Raw genomic sequence first — 26817 nt, 5'->3', positions numbered from 1 at the left:
CTGCCAAATCCCACCCATACAAAGAAAGTTTTGTTTTATTTTAGACTACATCAAGATCTGGAAACCTCTGCAGTATCCATCTGCTGACTCATTAGCATTTTTTACTCCACAAAAGCAAACCATTTAAATATACATTGAATAACCATACTAAAGTAGGTTATAATTTAGGTCAGCGATTTTCAACCGGTGTGCCATGCCAGGCACACTGGTGTGCCACAAGAATTTTTAAAACATGTAATACCTGACTATTTAAGTCAGGAGCACTGACCTCTTTTCCCTTAGATTATCAAATAAAAAGATGACAACAGCCAACACGACAATAGCCATCTGGTGTGAATGAATCAAAATTATATCTATATTGTATTTGTGAGAGTGGCAAAAAATAAAACATATTTTTTTTGGTGTGCCACAGAATTTTAGCCATGAGTTTCCCTATGCCATGAGATGAAAAAGGTTTACCTCTCTGCTTTAGGTAAATCTGAAAATCATCCTGGTAACCTAGAAAACAAGGGCTTTATGTGTTGCAGGAAGAGAGATTTTTCTAAGGACTTTTGTGTGTAGAAAAATTTTGTTTTATCACTTTTTTTAAATAAACACATTTCATAGATCATGCTTATAAGATCCAAATTTGTGCTTCCTTAAGAATTAGGAAGTCTGCCGAAACCGGTTTGGCTCAGTGGATAGAGCGTCGGCCTGCAGACTGAAGGGTCCCAGGTTCGATTCCGGTCAAGGGCATGTACCTTGGTTGCGGGCACATCTCCAGTAGGGGGCGTGCAGGAGGCTGCTGATCGATGTTTCTAACTCTCTATCCTCCCTTCCTCTCTGTAAAAAATAAAAAATATTAAAAAAAAATAATGACCAACAGGAAAGTTTATTATTGGTGTACTGTCAAGAAGAAATGTACTTGGTTGTTGATTTTAAAGACTATTGTCAAAACACTAACATTTCAAACTAAGAATAGAAGCTTAAATGCTATACATTAATCCTAATATTCCAACTGTAACTTGAAATTTGACTAGTTCTCAAACTATGTTTAACAACTTCCTCTCCTATTTGTTTAGATTAGTAGTGTGCACCATGTCATTATTCATCTTTCAACATCAGTCCTTATTCATCTATATATGGGCCCTAGCAATTGACCCAATGTAATATATATGCATTAAATATATATGTGTACACACTATCTGCCTTGTTCCTAAGATACATTTGTTATGCCTTTAAGTACTGACAATAATTACAATTTTTAAAAAGCAATCACTAAAAATACTTGCTTTATATTTTTACAAAATAGTATCTAGTTTAATCATACAATATCATTTAGAAAATGCAAATTTGAATAGATATAATTTTCTACCTACCATGTTCATGCAATCGAAATACTCATTGTTAGTCAATGTTTATTAAGAACATAGATATTGCATACATTATTGATGTGTATGAAAAATGAAACAACCTCTAAAGAGGGCAATTTGGTAGTTATCTTTCAAAGTTCTAAGTGCGTATATCTTTTAGCCTAAGAAGTCCAATTCCAGGAATTTATCCTACAGAAGCTCACACAAGTGTGCAAAAAATATATACATGGATGTTAATTTTTGCAGTTTGTGTTGGTAAAAAAACTGCACATTTTTTACTAAATAAATTTTGGTATATTCATACATATAACTGTTAATGAGAGCTGCAAGTACTGATGTAGACAGATATCAAAGATACATTATCAAGATAAAAAAGTCAAGTTTCTCAGCAATATGTACCATATTCCACTTTTGTATACAAAAATATTGAAAAGAATACACTCCGAACTATTAAGAGGGATTATATTTAAGGAAAAAAGAACCTGTGAGGACTTTGAGTTTCTAAATTACTTCTTAATTTCTGTATTGTCTGAATGTTTCACAATGGAATAAAACATGTTTTATTATGAAAGCAGCAAAGACACAATTACATATAAAAATCTAATAAAAATGAGTGAAAACCTCAGCAGATATCTACCTTGTTAACTGAAGGACTGAAGTAAAGAATACAGGTGTTCTATATCAAGCATCATTAGCCAACATACATAGGAAAACTAGAACTTGGAAATTCTTTGTTTCTAGTGATCTAGTGATACAATGGCCTTGAAAACCAGGAATTCTAATGGCTTATTATTAGATCTCAATCACCATTCCCATAAACATTCCTAACCTACTTAGTAAGAATTTAGGGAAAAGGGAACAACCAATGACTATAGATCCCTCAAATAACAACCCATTAAAATAATTCTAGGACCTATATAATTATCTTGGGATTCTAGTTTCTTAATTTATGTCCCACAATCTCTAGGGGAAATATCAGGTGTTGTTTGCTAATTAGACTCCCTGGTACTCTCTCAAGAAATTTTTACTGATATAGCATGTGATTGCTGGAAGCAAGCACCAATTGCAGGTTGAGAATCAAATACTTGCTTTTTCCATCTTATATACCTCTGTTCCAGGGAATTTTTATTTTCCAGACTCTTTGAGATCCCACCTGGTAAAAAATGTGGGCAATATATTGGGCTGTGTTCAGGAGAATTGACCTTATTCCAAATATGGCTCAAATGTCCCACAGGGTCACAGCAAGAGAACTAGCCACTGAAAATGGGGTGTAGTGGAGGTGGGGTTGTGCAGAGATAAAAGGGCTCTGGGACTTACTGAAAAAAACAAGGTTGCTGGTCCAAAGTGGCCAAATGCCCATAGCTGGAGCAAGAATACAATACACAAGCAAGGAGGAAGTCCAGAAAAACAGGATTCAGGATAAGTTAAATGAGTGCAAGGTACCCACCTGAAAACTGAATCAGGGGGTCCGAAGCCAAGAGCATCAAGAGAAGCTATCTCTTCTTTTCCTCCAGTTGAAAGGATGACAAGTGAGGTAAGGAATAAGGGCAGGGTACAACATGATGGATGTGAGCTGAAGCTGGCCTAGGGACACCCCTGACCTTAACTCTAGATCCTAAAGTGTCAGGTGGGCCAAAGTTGAAGACACATGCAAAACAGAGCATTACGTGTCTTGAGAAGCAGAGAGTCAGATAAGAAAACTAAGGATGTGGATCCAAATACAGCACCAAAACTGGCAAAAGCTCCTGAGATCAATGGTAGGAATCAGGAAATGAGATGGAAGAGAGATGGGGACACTGAGATCTAAACATATGATGATTGGCTTTCTCTTGGTTCTCCTAATTTCTCCAACCTTCTGACCTTGTCCAGCTCAGTGTCTTTGTGACTTCTCACCATCATTCAAAACTCTTAAGTTTTCGAATGTTCCAGGGTTTTGTCTTAGAAGCTTTTCTTCTCTTAATTCATATCCTCTCCCTGGGTGATCTTATTCAGTCACATGGCTCTAAGTATCCATATGTTGACAACTCCCAATTTTCTCCAAACTTACGAACTTCTGTAAGTTTCTGGAAATGCAGGACCTCTCCAAACTTATATCCAACTCCCTCCACTTAGATATCAAATAGATATCTCAGATGTAAAATGCCTTAACTGGACATTCTTTTTGAGATGTAAACAAAGAACACTATATGATTGTTAACTATTCTTTTGTTTGTAGCTATAATACCTAGATTGCTTTATAAGACCCAGTTAAAATAAATTATATTTTAGATAATTACTTAAAATGACATAAACACTACAACTTTAAAATTAATGTTTCAAGTCTATTTCATACATGTTCATTTATACATTCCTTGACTAAGAGTCTACAATTAATTAATCAGACTCAGCACTTCAAAGAGGCATAAGACATAGAACCTCTCCTCAAAGAACCCAGCATCTAGTAGTGGGTGGAGACAGATACATACCAAATGTCGGTGAGGCGGAGAAGAGAAAGGCAATAAGAATAACTTTCCTGCCCTAGCCAGTTTGGCTCAGTGGATAGAGTATTGACCTTCGGACTCAAGGGTCCCAGGTTTGATTCTGGTCAAGGGCACATGCTGGGTTTCGGGCTCGGTCCAACGTGCAGGAGGCAGCCAATCAATGACTCCCTCTCAGCATTGATGTTTCTATCTCTCTCTTCCTATCCCTTCCTCTCTGAAATCAATATATATATATATATATATATATATATATATATATATATATATATACATATATATATATTAAAAAAGAATAACTTTCCCTTGAGGGTCATTGTTAATTACACACCATGGAACACCATTTCTCAGAGGGCTCCATTCTTGGCAATATTAGCTTTAATCCTGGAAATTAGAAGAGTTGTAAGTAAGTTCACAACTGTGCTTATAGTCAATAACCTCACAAACTCCGTATGTGTCAGACATGTGTTATTTTATAAACATCATCTCGTTTAATCTTTACAATAACCCTATGAGAAAGTTGCCATTTTGTTTAATTAGAAAATGGAGGTTTAAAGCATTTTAATACTTGCCTAAGTCACCTCAAGTAATAGGGTTGGCAAATCCATATCCTTAGCCACGATTCTAAACTGCCTTTTTACAATTGGTGCTTTAACTAATGAAAATGGTGGTAGGTGTTGTGTGTGTTTTTTTTTAAATATCTGTACTAAAAGAAAAAAAATAAATGTATGAATAATCCAAATAGTGAATATCCATTATATGTTAGCAATAATCCCCAATTACTAAATACAATTGGATAGAAAGGACAATAGCTTCGGAAGCTGTGAAATGGTAGGTTCAGTTTTCAAAGCTCATAAAGACACAGCAGCAGCAGGGATATTATTTCAAGTTTCCTGCTGATTGCCTTTGGAGATAAGCTCTTAGTTCTAAAGTGCATTCTGTGTTTTGGGCCTTCTCTTATTACTATAACACAAGCTGAGATGGAAAAATCATCAACCTTGCAAAGACTGAGAGAATAGAAGCCACAGCCTATAGGAATATAGTCTTTTAAATTTATTACCTGTTATGCATTGATTTATCACATATGGCAGGAATTTAAACCAGATGTCTGCTTAATGGAGGGGCCATCCCATGACGGACAGGGGAGAGGAAAGGAATGTGACCTCATCTAGAAAGTAGAGAATGAGAACTTGTAGGTGGTTCAGAAGTTTCCTTTTATGTTAGCTATACAATAGAGTAAAAGTTCTCTGATCATCTTTCCAAATTAGCCAGGACTTCATTTCTGAATTTGGAGGTTGTTGAAATTTCTGGCTTATGAAATACAATTATTTTCATTTTGAGAAAGATCTAATATTTTCAGAGTAACTTTTACTTAATCTCAAGCAAAACATTCTTGGAAAATACAGCTCTAATATGTAAATGTTAACATCTACTCATCCCCATTTGCTCATTTTCATGTGGAATTTAGACATCACATTCTAATAGCTAGAATTCAATAGCACATTTTTGTCTGCCATCTGTTTTTTAACTGAAGCTTTAAAATATCTTTCAAGTTTATATTTAAACTAGAGGCCCGGTGCACAAATTCATGCATGGGTGGGGTCCCTCGGCCTGGCCAGCGATCAGGGCCGATCTGGGGGGGGGGGGGGGAGGGCTGGTCGGCTGAGGGGAGGGATCACGGGAGGTTGGCCCCAGCAGCAAGCTAACCAACGGTCAATTCCACGAGGAATCAGGCTCCCTTCTCCCTCCTGTCTGGGTCTGGGGTGCGGGTGAACCAGATTTGGGGCTGTCAGGGCCTCAGCAGCAAGGTTTGGGTCAGTGCACATCATAGCTACTGGCCAGTCGTCTGGTCGTTCCAGTCATTCGGTCATAGCAATTGCTTGGGCTTTTATATATATAGATGCCAAAAGTTACTTTATTTTAAGGATTTACATCTAAGAAAAAAAGATTTTTTTCACATTAGCATAACATAAATTATCAATCTATTGATATATAATTTTTTATTTTTCAAAACTTTAAAATTATTAGTGGAAGAAATATTTCTCATAATAAGTGTTTTAGTTTGTAAACAGTCTTGGAACAAAAAATACACAATATAGAATAACTGCAGGCATTCCTCTATTTTTGAGGGGAAATTACCTTGAAAAGCATTAATTGAGCAAAGATATCTTTCTCAGAAGTACTTGTGATTTAGTTTTCAGTTTATTTTTACTCTACATTAATGTGATAAGACAATTTTCTTCAAAATGATTAGTCCATTTAAACAGTTTTTACTACAGAAGAACAACCCAAAACAATTGATTATACAAAGGAGACACGCACATGTGTACACATACATGTAGATTGACTGCCAAAGAGAGTTACTTTGCTCAAAGCTAGCGCAGTCATTGACAGTCTATGAAAAGCACAGAAGGGAGGTCCCTTTCTGTGTAAGGAAATTCAACACATGCCTAAAAGAAGCTACCTGAAGGTCTCATTGTATGCCTATAACTGCCTAAACAATTGGTTCATTTAACTTTTCTCAAACATGTATTGAGCACTCATTGTGTTCTGAATACTCTTCTAGGCATAGGGGGAAAGAAAGTGAAAAAGCTTCATAAATGATATGTCTTGCTTAACCAGTGTAAGGTAATTATCTGGTGACTTTTCTTCCTATAGAAGTTAAATTTACATGCAACAAAATGCAATATCTACTAAGTGTATAATTGGATGAGTCTTGACAAGTGTGTATATTCATGTAACCAATGCCCAATCAAGATATAAGACACTTCCACCACCCCTAGAAAGTCCCTTCATGTCCTTCATTCACTCTCCCTTCCCAAATAGGCAATTTTGTTCTAATTTCTGTCATCATCAGTGAGTTTGTCTGCTCTTGAAGTCACATAAATGGAATTAAACAATAAGTATTCTTTTCTGTCTGATTCACTTACTCTGTGCAATGATTTAGAGATTCATCCATATTGTTGTATTAGTAGTTCCTTCCCTTTAACACTGATTAATATTCCTTTGTATAAATACATGTTTTTTAAAAAAAATCCATAATCTTGTTGATGGACATTTGTATTTGTTTCCAGTTTTTGGTTGTTAGAAATAAAGCTGCCATTAACACTCTTGGATACATTTTTGTGAATATATATTTTCATTCTTTTGGATAAGCCAGGAATGGAACTGCTCAGTCATTAGGCGGGTATAATTTTATTAAAAGCTCCCAATAATGCAAAGAGGCTGTGTCATGTTATATACCCACCAGCAGTGTGTGACAGTTCCACTTGCACTACACTTTCAGCAACAATTGATGTCAATCTTTTTAGTTTTAGCCATTTTAGTGGGTGTGAAGTGGAATTTCAATGTGGTTTTAATATTTCCCTGATGACTAATGATGTTGAGTATCTTTTCATGTGCTTATTAGCCACTTGTATGTCTACTTTTGTGAAATGTCTGGTCAAGTCTTTTGCCTATGTTTTAATTGTGTGTGTTTTTCTTTTGTTTTTTATTTGTAGGAGTCCTTTATATGTTGTAAGTTATCAGATGTATGAATTAAGAATATTTTCTTCTCAGTCTATGATTTGCATTTTTTGTTGTATTGATTATTAAGGTCAGATCCCCCCCCCATTTTTAAAACTAATTTTATTTTACATTAGATTATTTTGTATTAGTTTCAGATGTACAGCATAGTAGTTAGACAATCATATACTTTACAAAGTGTCCCCCAAATATTTCCAGTACTCTCCTGGCACCATATTGGTTTGCATTTTAAATATACTTTTTCAAAGAGCAGTTTTAGGTTAACAGAAAAATGTATCAGAAGGTATAGAGAATTCCTGTATACCCTCTATCACTACATAAGCATAGTCTCTCTGATTATCAACATCCTGCACCAGCGTGGTCCATTTGCTACAATCAGTGAACACATCATTATCAACCAACACATCATTATCACCCAACATCCTTAATTTACATTAGGGTTCACTCTAGGTGGTGTACATTCAATGGGTTTGAACAAATGTATAATGACATTTCCCACCATTGCAGTATCATACAGAGTAGTTTCAATGCCTTAGTATTCCTCTATGTTCTCTCTATTCATCCCTCCCTCCCACAACCCCTGACAACAATTGATGTACTGTCTCTGCAGTTTTGCTTTTTCCAGAATGTTATAGAGTTGGAATATGTAGTCTTTTCATATTGGTTTCTTTCATTTAGTCGTATGCATTTAAGGTTCTTCCATGTCTTCTCAAGGCTTGACAGCTCGTTTCTTTTGAGTGCTGAATAACATTCTATTGTCTGGATATACCAGAGTTTATCTATCCATTCACCTACTGAAGGACATCTTGGTTGCTTCCATGTTTTTGCAATTAATGAATAAAGCTGCTATAAACATCCATGTGCAGGTTTTTGTGTGGACTTAACTTTTCAACCCATTTAAGTAAATATCAAGGAGTATGATTGCTTGATCATATTGCAGAATATGTTAGTTTTGTAAGAAACTGTCAAACTGCCTTCTCAAGTGACTGCACCATTTTGCATGCCCTTTAGCAATGAGTGAGAATTCCTGTTGCTTCACACCCTCACCAGCATTTAGATGCTGGTCATTTTAATAGGTGGCATTGGTAGCTCATTGTTGTTTTAATTTGCAATTGCTTAATGACATATGATATTGATCATATTTTCATACACTTATTTGCCAATTGTATATCTTCTTGGTGTCCAGGTTTTTGCCCATTATTTAATCAGATTGGTCTAATTAAAAAATGTATGTGAACATTATAAAGATAGTAACACAATCAAGCTAATTAACATAGTTACTATTTTTTGTGTGCTGAGAACACATAAGATCAACTTTCTGAAAAATATGGACTGCTTCATGAATTTGCATATCATCCTTGTACAAAGGCCATACTATTCTTTCTGTATCATTCCCATTGTAATATGTGCTGCCAAAGCAAATACTCAAGGTTTTATTTTTTTTTCATACATTTTTCCAGTTGTTCCAAAACCATTTGTTTAAAAGACTTCCCTATCCCATTGAATTGGTAAATACTCAATTGGCTGTATATGTGTGGATCTATTTTTTATTTCACTATTATGCTCTATACACATGTACACATTTTATTTTATGATTGTGATGTATAATCCAGGCTTGATTCATTATTATAATTTACACATTCTCTCTATAAAATGGTAATATGCAAATTAACCATCACTCCGCTACATAAGCCACGCCCACCAGCCAATCAGGGCGAGTATGCAAATTAACCCCAATCCAAGATGGCTACAGCCACAGAGAGCAAGGTTTCCCAGGTAACAGAGGAAGCCAAGCTTTCCATAGCCGTTGCAGGCCTAAGCCTCCACTCAAGCTACAAAGTTTCAATTATAGAAGGTAAACAAATTCAAACAAATGGCGGCAGAATGGAGCTTGAGAGAGCAGGCCAGGGTTGCTGGTGGCAACAGGGGAAGCAAAGCTTTCCGCACACCCTGGCCGGACCCACCCGCTTAAGGCAACAAAGTTTCAATTGTAGAAGGTGAATTAACTGCCACAGAAATGGCTTCCGGAGCCCCAGGCTTGGCTCCGCTCCAGGCTACAAAGTTTCAATTGTAGAAGGAAAATAAATTCCAGATACCAGGGCCTCTGCTTGGGTTGCCAGGGGGCGTGGCCGGCCTGCAAACCACCACAGGCCCCTCGCTCAGGCCGCCCCACACCCCAAGGGAACCCCCACCCTTATCTGTGACACCCTTCAGGGCAAACCAGCTGGCCCCCACCCGTGCACCAGGCCTCTATCCTATCTAATAAAAGAATAATATACAGATTGATCATCACTGCAACACACAATATAGCTGCCCCGATGTGGTCAAAGATCCTGCCCCCATGTGGACACAAGATGGCCACCACAAGATGGCCAGCAGGAGAGGGCAGTTGGGAGGCACCCGGCCTGCAAGGGAGGGCAGTTGCGAGGGACCAGGCTTGCAAGGGAGGGCAGTTGGAGGTGATCAACCCTGCAGGAGAGGGCAGTTAGGGGTGACCAGGCTGGCAGAGGAGGGAAGTTGGGGGCAAACAGGCTGGCAGGGGAGCAGTTAAGCATCAACCAGGCTGGCAGCAGAGTGGTTAGGAGGTGATCAGGCTGGCAGGCAGAAGCGGTTAGGGGCAATCAGGAAGGCAGGCAGGCGAGCAGTTGGGAGCCAGCAGTCCTGGATTGTGAGAGGGATGTCCGACTGCCCGTTTAGGCCCGATCCCACCAGGAGTCCCAGATTGGAGAGGGTACAGGCTGGGCTGAGGGACAACCCCCTGCCGTGCACGAATTTCGTGCACCGGGCTTCTAGTATTTATTATAATTATACTAGAGGCCCGATGCATGAAGATTCGTGCAAGAATGGGCCTTCCTTCCCCTGGCTGCCAGCACTGCCTTCGCTCTGGCCGGAGCCACCTTTCTGCCTTCCCACACTGCCCAAAAGCCCAGAGTGGCTGGGGTGGTGCGGAATGCCTGCATCATTGCCATGACAATGACGCAAGCGTCCCGCGCGTCCCACCCCTAGCCGCTCTGTGCCTGCGTATGCAAATTAACCCACCAGCTTTGTTGGGTTAATTTGCATACTCACTCCTGATTGGCTGGTGGGCATCATGAAGGTACAGTCAATTAGCATGTTGCTCTTTTATTAGTGTAGATCCATTTTAAAAATTCCACATGTTCCTGGGTCCCTAAAAGTATTACGGGCCTTAGGCACTGTGCCTAAGGATAATTGGCCTTGTAGGGGTAAAGCTAGCTTCTGCACATGTAGCCATGTCAGAAACTAGGTGTAGAGGCTTATGAAATTTTCTCTAGGAGCATCAGCTGAGCTTGTAGGCCCTGAGCAATTATCTAGTAGCCTGTGATTCATTACTCCCAATGTTATGTTCTTTGTATTATCCCTGATCCTTCAGTAAGGTCTTGTGTGCCTGGCAATAAGAGGTGGTATCATCTCTACATAGGGTTATGCTCTTATTAAGTCTGTCTGTAGCTGAAGGTACCCTATTTTTGTGAGAAACTATGTAGCAATAGCTCTGCTTGTATTGGAGGAGGCGGTGAGGGGAAGAATGATATATTTCTTCCTTAGCTTATTATAATTAGAGATATTTGTATGAAAATAGAATCTCTGCTGCTTAAGTGTTGCTCAGCTCCTGCTGATCACTTCTCACTCACAGGCATCGTCCTTTGTGATATAATAGTTGCTGTGGAGATGATTATCCTGTCATGGAGAAAGAAGACTTATGAATTTAAATAAAGAATGAGCAGCAGGAAAAAAAAAATAAGAGCAGCAGGAGCAAAAGAACTATGCCAAAAGCCAAACATTTAATCCAATTCAATTTTCTCTTGCCTTTTAAATATTTATTACATCATAAAGTTGGGCGTACCAACTTAAAAAATACACAGTTCAGGGTTAATGGTAAATAATGACAGAAGGAAAAATTAAAAGAAAAGGCAAGATATAATGCTGACATTCTTTACAGAAACAAGAGTGTGTGCAAGTTAAAAAAACACTCAACAATAATAAACATACGCTATTGGGCCATACTACCGTGGTTTAGATAAACAATTAAGCTATTTGGATAGTTCTATTGCAGCCTAACTTTTGATAAGGTGTTGAGGTCATTTAGACATATTCAACAAGTAGAAAACACAGTGTTGAGCTAGAAAGACTGTGTGTGGGCTTTGTATCGAACAGAGCTGGATTGAATATCACAAGTATTGATTTTAGGCAGGCTACTTGGCCCTCTTTGAAGTTCCATTTCATCAAGCATAAAATTGGGATAAATTTGTAGGGTTGTTTTTTGGGATATTCAATTGGCCTGGATTCATATGGCCATGCCTGTTATTTATAGCCAATGTCTCTTCTGGCTGGTCATTGCACTCATCCTGATAGGTCAGTGACCATTTGGTACTAGTTATTACATTTTCTGAATATCATCTGTCAATCAGGACAGGATAGGCTATGCCACAGTAATAATTTCTAACACCTCAGTGGTTTAACACAATGAAATTATATTTTTTTTGCTCTCATAGATTTTCCTGTGGATGTGGCAACTGTCCTCCCTATTGTGACTAATAGCTTCCAATCCAAGATCGTTAGAGCAGGAAGAGGGGTGGACATGGGGGAGGCATACCAGCTTTTGATTTCCTTGGCTTGAAAGAAACAAATGAGATTGCTACTCAATTCATTGGCCAGAACTAGTCATTTGGCCCCAACCTATCTGCAAGGGAGGCTAGGAAATGTAGAGGAGGTTATGTTGTCATCGGTGAGCACTAAGTGCCTTTGGTACATCATTCCTTGTTTTGTGAGGATTAGATGAAATGCATATAAAGGTTTTATAAAAGTTGTACCTAATGAGATGGGTCAGACCACAAAGGCTGATCCAGGTTTAAGTCTTGGTGTGAATGACAAGTTGGTTGAGATTATTATTATTTTTTAAATATTTGTTTATTGATTTCAGAGAGGAAGGGAGAGGGAGAGAGAGATAGAAACATCAATGATGAGAGAGAATCATTGATTGGCTGCCTCCTGCACACCCCCGACTGGGTATTGAGCCTGCAACCCGGGCATGTGCCCTTGACCAGAATCAACCCGCAGGCCAATGCTCTATCCACTGAGCCAAACTGGCTAGGGCGAGATTACTTTCATTTTCACTTGAAATCAGCAAAAGAACAGAAGAAAGAATACACATAAAATTGACCAAGGATACAGAGCAGTACATGTGGAATACAGCACCCCAATGCCTCCATCTGTCTTTTTCCTTAAGGAAGCGTGTCTCAGGTTCAGCAGCCTCAGCGGCCCAAATGGGGGAGGAATTTGCCAGGTCAGCAGAGCCCAGAACAAATCGTCACTATTTTTGGCTGGACTGGATCATGGTGGTGTGGGGAACAATGGGGAAGCACACATAAGGTCCCACCCTATGAGGGTAAAAGGATTTCTTGCTGAGTCGAAGTTATCTATTCCATGATTTATTCCTTATTGAATTTTTGAGACTGCATTGATAATTTCCTGAGTTTATGCTTATGGTAAACTTATACTATAATTCTATAGGGGAATGCTCAAGAAAAAAAAATCTAGCCTCTTCTAAGGAATTTATAATCTAATTAAAGAGATGAAGTCACTATCAGTAAACAAGTCAGTCAATAAATGGCAAGGAAATATGCCTATCCTACATAATAAAATGGTAATATGTAAATTACCATCACTCCGCTACGCCCACGATTGGGCCAGCAGGAGACGCAGGGGGCGGGACTCAGGGTGGCTGGGGTAGCTGATTGGGCCAGCAGGACGCTGAGCTCGCGGTGCCACTGGCGCCGCGAGCTCAGCGTCTGTGCCATGGCTGCCGGAGGCTTTCGGAAGGCCTGGGGCACCGGCGGACAGCCGGCCAGGTCCCCCGCGATCAAAGGCCAAAGCGGGGGACCCGGCCGGCTGTCTGGTCCGGCGCAAGGCCTTTCGAAAGCCTCCGCAGCGCCGGAGGCTTTCGGAAGGCCTGGGGCACCCGCAGACAGCCAGCCCGCTGGTGCACCAGGTGCATGATTAAATCATGCACTGGGCCTCTAGTTTAATATATACCTAAGAAAGAAAATTTAAAAATAGGGCAGCATATAATAAGATGTTGACTTTGAGGTACATATGACCCCCCAAAAATAATGAAAGGAGAGAAAAATTACTAGGAAAGTTAGTCGAAGTCAGGCAACATTGCTTCTCTGTGGACAGTTAGAGAATATTTTGGTGTAGGTTCAAGTGACAAAGCCAAGAAGTGCAGAACATTTCAGACCACATTTAACGACAGGACTGATCTTGGAGGCTGAAGAAATTTCAACCCAATTGCTCTGGACAAGATGGCACCAGGAGTAACTTGGATGCTGTGGGAATGGAATGCTTGCAGGGCGGGGGGTGGGGAGGAGACTGGGGAGATACAGCGAGGGGCTAATGAGAGAGAAAAGTTGGGTTAATATACTTATACCAATAGATTATAGGACTTTTTGATTTATGCTACAATTGCAATTTTTACCAGTATATAGTTTAAATCTTATTATATTGTAAGTATTTCCCCATATTCTGAAATAATACTTAAAATATCCCAATTCAATCAAATACTTGCTATGTGACTTTCAAATCTCCTAGCCTCAAATTTTTCATCTCTAAAGTAGTGATAATAGTACCTACTTCACATAGATATTATAAAAAAATAAATGAAAAGAATGTATGTGTCTAAACACACATTTTCTAATACTCGAGGAATATTTTCTGGCCATTACAAATTATGTGATGATAAAAACTAAAATTTTTCTTATTACTAATTGTTAAGAAATGAGTTTTAAAAATTATTTTGTATATTTCTTTATGTTTGGGGGGAAATTAAACCCTGCCAGAATTCAATAAGTAATGTCTGAAAAATCTGTATAGTTTATCAACTAAAACATAAAGTTGTTATTTGAAAAATAATTTAAATGTGTCTTGGAAGTATTAAAATTACTTAAAACTCATGGCATGTTTTCTTGTAATGAAATGCTCCCTTAATTGTATTCTTTCAGCTCACAGAGCCACAGTATCAAGAAAACGGCCTTAATTCCTAATTTCAGATAAGAAAACACCAAGTGCAAATGTGTATGTTAAAGTGAAAAAAATCTCAGTAGTGCGTGACAAAATCTCAGTGTATTAAGAGCACAGGCTTTTAGTCAGAAAAAATAGAGTTTCTATCAAGTTCTGTCACTTCATAGTTGTTTAATTTGGTGGTGAGAGACAACCTCATTTCCTAAACTATAAAATAGGGTTGCATATACTTACCTGCAGCCAGGTTGCAAAGCTTAAAGAACATGCCTCTGAAATGACTAGACATGATGAATGGCTAATAAGTGGTACCTATTTTATTATTCAGCATGTTCTTGGTAGATAGACTAGGGACCCTGATCTGTAATTATCTAGCTACTCTGGACTCATCACAATTAATATAATATAGTAATATAATTTGCATAGTTATATATAATGGTTGTCATCCTCACCGAGGGTACTGTTAGATATGAAGGGAAAATCCTGCAGCTCGCCATTTTCAGCAAATAGTAATTCAAGCCAGGCTCCAGAAGATGAAAAACAGAAAATGGAGAAGGTCCAAGGGCACTAGAGTAAAAAATGACTCTTGGACAATTTTGAGAAAATGGATTATTTCAAGGCTGACATTTATTTGAGAAATAGCATTAGATCTGTGTAGTGAATTTTGTGCTTTGAGGGGACATGGTTTAGTGCTAAAGCCTTTCATATATTTAATAGTCTGATAATGTGTTAAGTGCAGCAAATTAAATAGCTATTTGAGTGCTTTTCTGATGTGCGAAGCAATGTACTTAATTGCCACTAGTAAGTGTCCTTAATTTAGTGAAATCTCTCCCCTGTCTGTTGATGGTTTTGACACTGATAAGGTAGAGACCATTTGCTTTCCTCCCTGGGCTGCAAGCAAAGAATGCAAGGCAATTCTGTTGTTGAGGGCTACCCAGACTAGAGAATCATTACTGGGCATTCTTGTCTCTAGTGGCTCAGCAGGCTATTCTGTTAATGGTTCTGCATCATTTTCTCTACTTGAGCCAAGGCCAAACCATGAGCCTATGATTCTAAGAAAGTGGTTGCCTTCATCTCCTGAGAAACCTGTCAGTAAGTCACATCCAACAGAAAGAACACAGGAGTCATGCTCATATTCATCTATTATTGACAAGCCCTCTTTTTTCTCAAGCGAGAGCTAGTAATAAAGACTATAATCATTTTGAGAACAGTAAAACATCTTTTCACAAGTAATGCAAAAAGAATAGCCTTGTACAAAGGTCATTTTACAAGTGTACAAACAATTCTAAAGTGGAATTGCTTCCTCAAAAAGGATGCACATTTTTAATGTTGATGGGTATGCAAATTACTCCTCAGTTGTATCAATTTACACTGTGGCCCGCTATGTCTCAGGGGGCCTGTTTCTCACACTTTTCCCAACGGAAGATGTGATCCAAGAAATAATATTTCAGTACTGCTTTAATGTGAAGTCCTCTTTTTATGAGTACATTCAGCGTTTTTTCCTATATTTAAGAGCCATTTGTTTGCCAACATACTTATTAATATCCTTTATCGTTTTCTATTTGCTGGTGGTGTTTTTTTAATAGATATAAAGGAATCCTTGATATATTGGGGAAATTAGCCTTTCATCTCTGGTTCAAACTGCAATTTTCTCCAACATTTAGTGTGTCCTTTGACTTGTAATGTTCTTTTTAAAGGAAGAATTTAAAATATTTATATGGATTATCAATCTTTCCTTATAGGTTCTCCAGGGTTTTTTTATGTTGCATTATATTGATAATAAAATTGACATCTTTAAAAAAATCGAATATGTAAGAAATTTCATAGTAAAACAAAAAAGAACCCAATGGACACAGAGCCATAGTCTTATACAACGTATATATAGTTTGTATGTGTTAGGTATCCTCTTTTCCCCCCACATTAACATTGTAACATGTCTTAAAGTATCATGGTTTATTCAACAATTATTCCATCCAGGTGGAGCCTCAACTCTTTTGTGTTGTACTTGGAACCGCTTTCGCTAATTTAAGATTATAGAAGAACTAGAGGCCCAGTGCATGATTTAATCATGCACCTGGTGCACCAGCGGGCTGGCTGTCCGCGGGTGCCCCAGGCCTTCCGAAAGCCTCTGGCGCTGCGGAGGCTTTCGAAAGGCCTTGCGCCGGAGCAGACAGCCGGCCGGGTCCCCCGCTTTGGCCTTTGATCGCGGGGGACCCGGCCGGCTGTCCGCGGGTGCCCCAGGTCTTCCGAAAGCCTCCGGCGCTGCGGAGGCTTTCGAAAGGCCTTGCGCCGGAGCAGACAGCCGGCCGGGTCCCCCGCTTTGGCCTTTGATCGCGGGGGACCCGGCCGGCTGTCCGCGGGTGCCCCAGGCCTTCCGAAAGCCTCCGGCAGCCATGGCTCAGCGTCCTGCTGGCCCAATCAGCTACCCCGGCCACCCTGAGTCCCGCCCCCTGCGTCTCCTGCTGGCCCAATCGTGGGCGTAGCGGAGTGATGGTAATTTACATATTACCATTTTATTATGTAGGATATTCCCATAGCTTTGAGCAGTACTTTTTAAATTATATTTCCATCTATCAGGAATCTATTTTTATGTTATGTTTGAGGGTCTTTTTTTCCCAGGTGGCTACCAGTTGTTCCAATAAAATACCATACCAGTTAAAATGCTGTCAGTGATAAGTGACAGAAGACAACAAAAAATAGCTTTAAAATTCAATATATTTATTAACTCCCCTAACAAAAAAATTTGGTGTAAGGTCATCAGAGAGTTAATTCAGTGGCTCAACAATGACTTCAAAGATCCTGCTTCTGGCCCTAGCCGGTGGATAGAGCATCAGCCTGCGGACCGAAGGGTCCCAGGTTCGATTCCAGTCAAGGGCACATGCCTGGGTTGCGGGCTTGGTCCAACCTGCAGGAGGCAGCCAATCAATGATTCCCTTTCATCATTGATGTTTCTATCTCTCTCCTCCTCTCCCTTCCTCTCTGAAATTAATAAAAATATTTTTTTAATTTTTTTTTAATATATATTTTTATTGATTTCAGAGAGGAAGGGAGAGGGAGAGAGAGAGAGAGAAACATCAATGATGAGAGAGAAGCATTGATCGGCTGCCTCCTGCAGGCCCCCCACTGGGGATCAAACCCGAAACCCGGGCATGTGCCCTTGACCAGAATCGAACCTGGGACCTTTCAGTCCGCAGGCCGATGCTCTAGCCACTGAGCCAAACCGGCTAGGGCAATAAAAATATTTTAAAAAAGACCCTGCTTCTTTCCACTTTTCAGTGTGTTTATTAATATTATTTAAAAAATATATTTTTATTGATTTCAGAGAAAAAGGGAGAGGGAGAGAGAGACAGAAACATCAATGATGAGAGAGAATCCTTGATTGGCTGCCTCCTGCATGTGTCACACTGGAGATTGAGCCCGCAATTGGGCATGTGCCCTGACCAGAAATCGAACCGTTGCCTCCTGATTCATAGGTCAACATTGGCTGGGCTGTTAACTTCATTCTTTATTCAAATTGAAAACTGAGGGCTGTGCACTCAAAACAACCTTAGTGCTATAAGAATTCATTCAACTAGATAATGAAATTTGTGTACCACTAAACTTAGATGACCAGGTTTGCAGAATATTTTCACACTACAAATCAACCAAATCACATCTTTCAAAAGCTATTGTGTCCAATACAACAAATACAGCTCCATTATTCTAACGGAGGCTATGTGGTTACACTCTGGAGTAGAATTTGGGAAAATTGGATTCAACTCCTATGGAATTAGCCATGAAGTACCTCAACTCCTTACCAAACCCTGCAGCCCACCTGCATCTGAACCCAGGTCCCTGTCTTTCCCTTGAGTTAGGGAAGATGCATCCATCTTCTATCAAGGCCCAAGTCCAATCCTTCCACGTGGCTATGTACCTTCATTATTACCTTGCTCTCCTTTATCTCCCATTTCTTCCCTTCTACTGGATTGTTTCTATTAGCAGTCTAACCTATCTCTCCTGGTCCCCCTTCTGCTTCCAACCACCACTCACTCCATTTTTCTTTTTCACAAAATGAAAAAATTTCTGAAAGCTACTTTTTGTCCTCACCTCCTATTATTCTCTCCTCCTTAAACTTCAGTCAGACTTTTATTCTCACATTGTTAAGAAACTATTCTTATTAGGGTTGCCTGCGTAGACATCTGTGAAGTCAGACTCTGGATTTTCCTCTGTCTTGCCTGGCAGCTCTTTCTCAGCCCCTTTTCTGGCTCCTCCTCCCTCTGCAGACCTCTTGTAGTGCTCCAAGCTCTGGACTCAGTTCTCCTGCACTCTCAAACTTAACATGTCCGAAGGAAAACTAACCATTTCTCCTATTCTCCCAATTCATTCTTCCCAGAGTTGCTTCTATTACTATAAGTGGTATCTTCATTTTCCCAAATGCTCACATGCAACCAGCCGAAAGTCCTTGGTGTATCAGAATGATGCTCTAACCAACTGAGCTACCTGGCCAGAGCCTATCAGAAAATCCTACAGATACTTACAAAACATGTCTTGAATCCAGTTACTGCTATACCCTCGTCCAAAAGATCACCATTCAGCCTGGATTACTAGGACAGTCTTCCAATCAGTCTCAGAACCTCCACTCTTTCTCCTTCTAGCCCATTCTCCACACAGTAGTCTTTGTGATTTTCCTAGAATGAAAACTGGGTTCTATGACTCCTCTTCTCAAAACCTTTTAAATGGTGTGTCATCACCCTCTGTAAAACCCAACTCCTTTTCCTGATACACAGGGCTCTACAGTGTGTGGTATCTGCCTACCTAACTTCATCTCTGTCATTTTCTCTCCTCTTCATTCCAGTTGAAGTGCTATGATTGTTTTTCTTTGCCTCAAGCACACCAAGCTGGTTGCCATCTTAGGATGTTTGAACTTATACTTGGAATATTCTTCCCCCATACATTTGTGTAGATGTGTCCTCATACTCAGGGCTCAGCTCATGTGAGAGTTCTTAGAGAGTCCTCTGCTTTATCTACTAATTCAATTATGTCTCTCCCCGCCCTCCATCATTCTCCACCACAACTTTCTATATTAGTATCTACACAGAGCAACACCATGATCAGGACCTGAAATTATTTATTCATTTGTCTCCACTGGAATATAAGCTCTTTTGAAGGCAGAGACTTTGATACTCTGTTGTACCCTCCCATTATCTGAGACAGTGCCAAACATTGATCCAGTAGTGGGTATTCCATAAAGGTTTGTTAACTGATTTATTACCCCATCTCTGTTTTGGGGGGGTCACTTTACCTCTTCTGATCTAATTTTCTTAAATATTAAACTTGAAAAAAAAAATTCCTTCTGGTTTGGCCCACCACAACGACTATGTCTTAGAACCTTATAGCAATGACAGGAAAAGTCTTGTCACACCAAAGACTTGTGTCTATGTAGAACATTCATTCATTCAACAAGCCTTTCTTGAGTGCTGACCATAAGCCTGGTGCTGCTCTAGGCATGAGAGGCCAAGTCCTAGCCATGGAGATGATAGTGCATCAGCCTTAGCAAACACATCAGCATAGAAAACTCAGGAGGCCGATGCCACCTTGGTTCTCCAGGTGGGTTTTTTTTTTTACTGATACTACACTTTCAAGGCAGCTTTCCCAATACTACTTAGTTTATCTTCGCTGGGCTCTGTCTAAGCTAACGTTATTGCTCTTATAGTAGTTAATTTCCAAGAATTCTAGGATTAAGTGATATAATTTATGTGGCTATAACTTTAATAAAAACCATGTAAAACTTAGCTATTAAGGCTGCAGAATTTCTGCAAAACTGATTTAGTTCTAATCCAAACTCTGCCATGCTTCCTAATTTAATTACAGCATGACTTGAAAGAAAAATGTGAATTTCATGAATCTAATTTTTAAAAAAATGAATGAAATGAGACTAATAAGGGATTCTATATACATTTAGGTCATGATATGCAGAAGGACTGCTAATTCTCTTGCTAAAATTTGAGCTGATTTAAAATCTGAATTGGAATGAGACAATATTTAATCAAATGTCTAGAATGAAAAGAAACCACGTTCAGAACTGACTACAGAGAATGAAAAATGACTAAGAAGAGTGAATTGTTATATATTGTGCTGCCATTTGTTGGCATATGCTGTAACTCACTCATAGAAAGCAATGTCTACTTACATTCGCTTTAACCAATTATATAAAGGGATATAGGATAGTTAGAGAATGTTTTAATCCTGTATATAAACCCTATATTTAAAGCCTTATTGGTCAAAATATTTTTGGTTGGGAAGACAGGAATCCAATTCAAATTTACATAACAAAAAGGGGAGCGTTTATTCTTTCATGTAACTGGGCAAGCCAGGACTGGACTAACACAATGTGATCAGAGAATTCCTTTCTTCCAATCAGAGGCTCTGTTTCTGGTGGAGAAATGTCCACTAAGCAGCTCAGCCTCCATATCCTACCAGCTTCTCAAGCCCACAAACAGTCTTTTTCAATCGATACAATAGAGAAATCCCGGGCAAGATCCTGATTGGCCTGTTTGGAAATAGACTCACCAAATGTATTTAAAGGCTTTCATGCACCTAAAGATTATGCTTTTCTCCTTCAAAACTGTTGTTCCTGCAATGAGCTGATTTTCGGCTAAATTTCAGGAGCCTGTAATCTGATTAAATGGATTCACCTTAAAGTATTTACTAGGATAGCTTTATCATTTGTAATCTACATGAACTGCAGATTGGTACAAGGTCAAAATCAGAAAAGGCATTTAAGGTAGTGTGGATGAAGACAGTTTTAAGCAGGTACAAGAAATCAAACCAATGTACGAGAGGTTATATATATTTTTTTCATATGTGAGGCAGATATATCTGGACATCTCTGCCCTACCTGCCCACACCATTTGTAACTGCAAATATTTGGAGTTATATTGGGGGATGCGGTGCAAGAGGTCTACCCTTGGTTTAAGTAATAAGGGGTGCACTGTCGGTAGAGAACAAAAAAGCAATGATAAAACTAAGTCAGCTTGCCTTACTTTTATCATCATGTACAGAAATTCTAAACAACGTCAGTGATATAATATCCTTTCCCACCTCGATGGACCAGTCCTAGTGTTCCTGCATCCCTTGGGGTTTCCCTGTCAATACTTCCATCTCCCCATTCAAGACATCAGAATAGAAGTCAGAGCTCTGGTATCTTATTTTTCACAGCTCTTGATACCTGACTAGGAGAAGTAATGTGTTGGTGACTTGCACTAAAAGAAAAAGAGTGAACTATAACTCCAAGAAGAATGAATCAAAAGACTGTGCTTCACAAAATAGGTGATAATTAACATCAAAATGTGATATAAATAGTAAATATAAGCTTATAAAATAATAGAATTAGCCCCCCAAATTAATTCAACAGGAAAAGTCTGTTCTGGAAGAGTAATTCACTTGTCAGCTGAGCATAAGACACTTGTAACAAATAGCTGAATAATGCTAAATGACTGTTAAACTAATTTAAGTGCAAGCGTATGAATTTGATTTGGACCAGAGGCTGTGTCATTTCCCTCATGACCCTATAAATCCTGCCCCTGCATGGAGTATCATTGCTGGTCCAGCAGGTGGCACTCTTCCCTTTGTGCACTGGTACCAAACTAACAACTTGCCCAATACATGGTAGTTCAGAGCCTTGCCTCCAGAGGAATCCGTAGAGTCTGTTAATCTAGGGCAATAACATGGTTATAACGTTTACCAGGGCAACTGCACTGGTCTGGTCTTTGTCAGGTTTGGAGATTGGTATCTACACAGCTCAGTGCCCCTTTGGTTCTAGAGTTTGCCATTCTTAGTTCTAAGCCTTCATTGGCTTTTGCTAAAATACATGGATTCTGTGTCTAAAGTCTTATGCAATGCTAGAGATCTATACAAAATTGTGATGATTTATGTTTGAATAGTACATTGAGCAAAAACAATGTTTCTCAGTTTTTTTAAAAAGAAATCTTTTTTCTAATAAAGCTTTCACATACCCCCAGAGCTCCTGAAAGCTTCCCCTCAAGAATCATTGATGAGCAGAAGTTGGAGTCCATCTGTACATGTTATCTCTAGGAAAGATTTTATCCAGCTTAGTTTTCTATAGTTTGTATTATGAAAATACACAATTTATGTCTTTCAAATATACCATTTAAATATAATAGGTACCTACTCTTCCTTTTTGAAATTGGTCCTCGAGCCTTCCCTCCTGTAAAGTGTGATTTGCTGGTCACAAAACAAAGGTACTATAATAAGCATAAGAATAAAAGGCAAACAAATATGGATATGTTAATAAAATAGTTACAGTTAAACAGTTATAAGACACCTTTTCAGTTATTACTTCTTGTCATGCTAGCTTCACTTAGAGAATGTTAAATATGTACTAGGCATAGTAATGCATATCCAATGTACTACATATATACTCTAATTTTCACAGATACTCATTTTAAGATAAGGAATATAAGGCTTAGAAAATTTATATTATTTCCCCAAATTATGTGGCAAGTTAGTATCAAAATGAGACTGGAGTTTCTAAAGCTTACACCCCTGAGAAAGACAGAACATATTAGATTATCACAACAGTCTTGCTAATAATTGAATTTCCTTCACTAAAAAAAAAAATTATAAAATGACTTTAAAATGTTAACCTGCTTTGTACAACAGCCTATAACATATATTGTTGATAAGGTGAGGCATTCTTTAAAAACTGTACAAAGAGAAGAAAGGAAGAGAGTATTAAAGAAAGATGGGAGGGTACCACAGACTAATTTAATTGATTTTACACTTTGTGGTTAGCACTATTTTCAAAGGAGATAATTCAATAAAGAACATAGGAAAACATGTTTTAAAAAGCAAAATGTGTTTAATCTGCAATGTGTGCCACAGTAAATGGGTCAATGTCTTTAATATATAGAAAGCTCTTCCAAATCAATAAGAATAAGAAATCAATAGAAGAATGGAAAAGTACAAGAACAGTTAATTCACAAAGGAACATGTATAGCCAGAAAACCCACAGAAAAAAATAACGAATCTTTCTCATTAAGAATTTCAAAATTAAGCAATAGAATGCGATACCTATTTCAATTCCCAAGTTGTCAAATATTAAAAGGAATAAAAATAATGATGATAAGAAAATAATAACAGATATGAAAATGTCTAATGTGATTGAGGAATGGGAAAAGGCATGTATACATTACTGGTAGATAAGTGAATTAAGTTACATTTATACCCTCATAGACTTGGATCTAGATATTTATTTAAATGCAAATATACAAAATGAAAAAATTATCACAAAAATTACAGAATATATATATAGTATGAATATTTGTAAATAATTGTAAATAAGTTTATGTATAATTATAAATTATAATTGCATATATGTAAATCTGTAGGAATCTAAACCAACTTGGGGTTATTGGTAATTGGGATTATCTAAAGATACTGTATTGATATTGAGATTTGGGTGATTTTCCCCATTTTTTCTTTTTGTTTACCAATAGTTTCTAATTTTCTATAGTAAAACCTAGATTACTAATGCAAATAAACAAAAGCAAGATTTAAGATAAAAGAAGTAGTATGGTGCTTAAGAGGATGAGCTCTGGAGTCAGATACGTCCAGCTTATAGGTGACTTTGATAAATCCTTTAAACTTCTTAACCTTGGTTTCCTCATCTGTAAAATGATGATGATGGTAGTGCCTACCTTAGTGGGTTTCTGTGCAGATTACATTAGGTAACTATGTAACTTACCGGGTGTACTTATCAACTAATGTAATTACAGAGTTCCTACTCCTATATTATGGGGCAGTGCAAGGTACTTGGGGAAGTTCAAAGAAGTTTGAGATTGTACCTCTTTTGTGGGCAGTTAAATAGACAAAATCACTAACTGCCCAAATAGAACGATGTCACTAACTCCAAAGAGAACATGGTAACCAAGGGATTCATGGTTCTATGTCATGCAAAGGAATCCCAAAATAAAAATTTTAAAGGTACTAGATGTCTATTTAACTCATTTGTTTCTTTTAAAAAAGGTAACCTAAATGGGTGAGTTTCATGCTATGTGAGTATATCTCAATTAAGACGTTAAAAAGGCAATTATTTTAGTACTAGAGGCCCGATGCATGAAGATTCGTGCAAGAATAGGCCTTCCTTCCCCTGGCTGCCGGCACCACCTTCGCTCCAGCCCGGAGCCGCCTTTCTTCCCCTCCGGCTGCTCAGCGCCTGCATATGCAAATTAACCCACCATCTTTGTTGGGTTAATTTGCATACTCACTCCTGATTGGCTGGTGATCGTCACAAAGGTATGGTCAATTTGCATCTTTCTCTTTTATTAGTGTAGATGTGTCATTTACCTGAAAAAAAAATGGTCTTAAGAATATTTTAATAGAAAATATAATATTGCATAGGAAATTTTCTAAATTTCTAAATTTCTAGCTGATTTGAATCATATGAAGTTGAATCTGGTTCATAAAGTTATTGAATTGCTTGGAGACTAATTTTTTGTGTGTGATTAATAAAATGATGCCCACATAGGATTTGCAAATGTTAAATATGATGACTAAAATAATGAATTCCTTAATTTTTTTTCTGTAAAGCGATTGGGAAAAAGTGCTTTATTTGTTTGGGCAAAAAAAGGGAACAGATGTTCTTTCTTAATGGTTTTCAAGGTCCAATTAAAATTCCACTCTCTCTAAAAAATTACTTCTTTGACCACTCTTGTTCTTATTGATAATAACAACCCTAGCTTCCACTTACTGAATACTATGTCCCCAGGAGTGCCTCCTAGACCTGATCAAATTTAATTTTGATAACAGCTCAGGGGGTATTAGCTCCATTTAACAGATAAGGAGACTTAGAGAGGTAAGTTGAGCAACTTGACCAGGTCCAATAGCTATTAAGTTATCAGGTTAGGATTCGAAGCTGGAACTGTTGGGTTACAAAGCTTGTTAATACTACACTATACAAATCCTTCCTTGCACCCTGTTCCATCTGTGAATGCTGCAAATGAGCAAAGAATGATGAATCAGAATTCTCAGCCTACTCTCAGAGTGTTCCCATCAAAAGGTGAAAAGCTAAAACTATATTCTGGCAGAAGACCCAAATTAGTTTTCTTTAATAATAATAATCATAATAAAACAGTATTCTGAGGCACACTTATAGCAATTTATATAATAAAACTACTCTGAGGAGATGTGCTTAATTCTTAGAGCCAATATTGAGAAAAGAATTGAACACTGAATAGTTTAAATCATTGCATATGTAGCTATTTGGAAATGCTCTTTAGTTATTGAGATCACAGCTTTTATTGAGTCCAGATTCTTACATTTTATATTTTATTCATTCACTTATTCAATGGTTATTTCCTGAGTACCTATTATGTGCCAGGTGCTGTTCTAGGCATTTGAGACACATCAGAGAACATAATGAATAAAAATCCTTGCCCCTAAAGAAAAAAATAATAATAAAGAAAAACTAACAAAAGAAACAGCATCAACAAAGAAAATCCCTGACCTTATGGAGTTTCTGTCTCAGTAGGGAGAGACAGAGAAAGAAATATATGTCAGGTGATGCTACGTGATACCAATAGAAATATGAAGGGTAAGGAGCAGAGAAATGAGGGCTGGTGTTTAACTAGGGGGTCAAGAAAAGCCTCTCTGAGGTGTTAGCATTTAAGTGGAGATTTAAAATAAGTGAGACTTAGAGAGTGAACCATGTGAATATCTAAGGGAAGAGCATGGTGTGGTCTTAGCAGAGCAAAATGGCCACTGGGGCTGGAACAGAGAGAGGAAGGGGAGAGCTGTCCTGGGTGAGGGTAGAAAAGAATTTGGGCCTGCTGTCAGTGATAGACTTTGTGGCTTTTTCTCTGAAGAAAGGAGAAGCGTTAGGAGGCTATTGTAATTGTCCAGGTGGAAATTATGGGGATGATAACAGTGGAGGGAATGACACATGGTTGGACTTTGAAGGAATTTTAAAAGTACAGTTGACCCTTGAACAACCAGGGGATTAGGGCATCAACTCTCCCACAAGAAAATTCACGGATGACTTCTGACTCCCTAAATGCTCACTATCCGCAGGGGATTGGTTCCAGGATCCCCGGGGATACCAAAATCGAGGAGTTTGAAAAGGGGGTATATCGAAGTCTGACTCTATACTTATTGAAAAACAACTACATATAAATGGACCTTTGAGGTTCAAACCCACGCTGTTTAAGGGTCAGCTGTAGAACTGAGAGGATATCTGGATGGATTGGAATGTAGGGTGTGAGATACTGGGTATGAGGAGTGAGAAATCTTTGTGTTAAAATCCTAGAGAATTAACTTCGGAGGGAAGAGCCTTCAAAGTCTCCCTCAGGCCTGGCTCTTGTGTGCACAGACCATTTGACCTTGGAGGTTAAGTCAACAGGAGTCATTAAAACAGGAGTGGTAGCCCTTCGGCC

The 26817-nt window shown here is 38.5% G+C and overlaps 1 protein-coding gene across 2 annotated transcripts in view; it reads right to left on the bottom strand.

Annotated features, from left to right (window-relative positions):
* Window positions 1–26817, bottom strand: part of RNF2 (ring finger protein 2) — a 63613-nt gene that overhangs the window by 35665 nt on the left and 1131 nt on the right. The window contains exons 1-2 of one of the 2 annotated variants that reach the window (XM_079761345.1): window positions 4890–4997; window positions 741–822 (exon numbers count right to left, since the gene is read on the bottom strand). The exons of the other annotated variant lie outside the window; for it this stretch is intronic. The gene's annotated coding sequence lies outside the window, so the exon portion shown is untranslated. Of the gene's footprint in view, window positions 1–740; window positions 823–4889; window positions 4998–26817 lie in introns of those variants that run through there. 2 annotated transcript variants of the gene reach the window in all.

Source organism: Cnephaeus nilssonii, assembly GCF_951640355.1.
Source record: "Cnephaeus nilssonii genome assembly, chromosome: 21".
Classification (NCBI taxonomy): domain Eukaryota; kingdom Metazoa; phylum Chordata; class Mammalia; order Chiroptera; family Vespertilionidae; genus Cnephaeus; species Cnephaeus nilssonii.
Note: the sequence above shows the minus strand (reverse complement) of the source record. Positions and strands in the feature narration are given on the sequence as shown.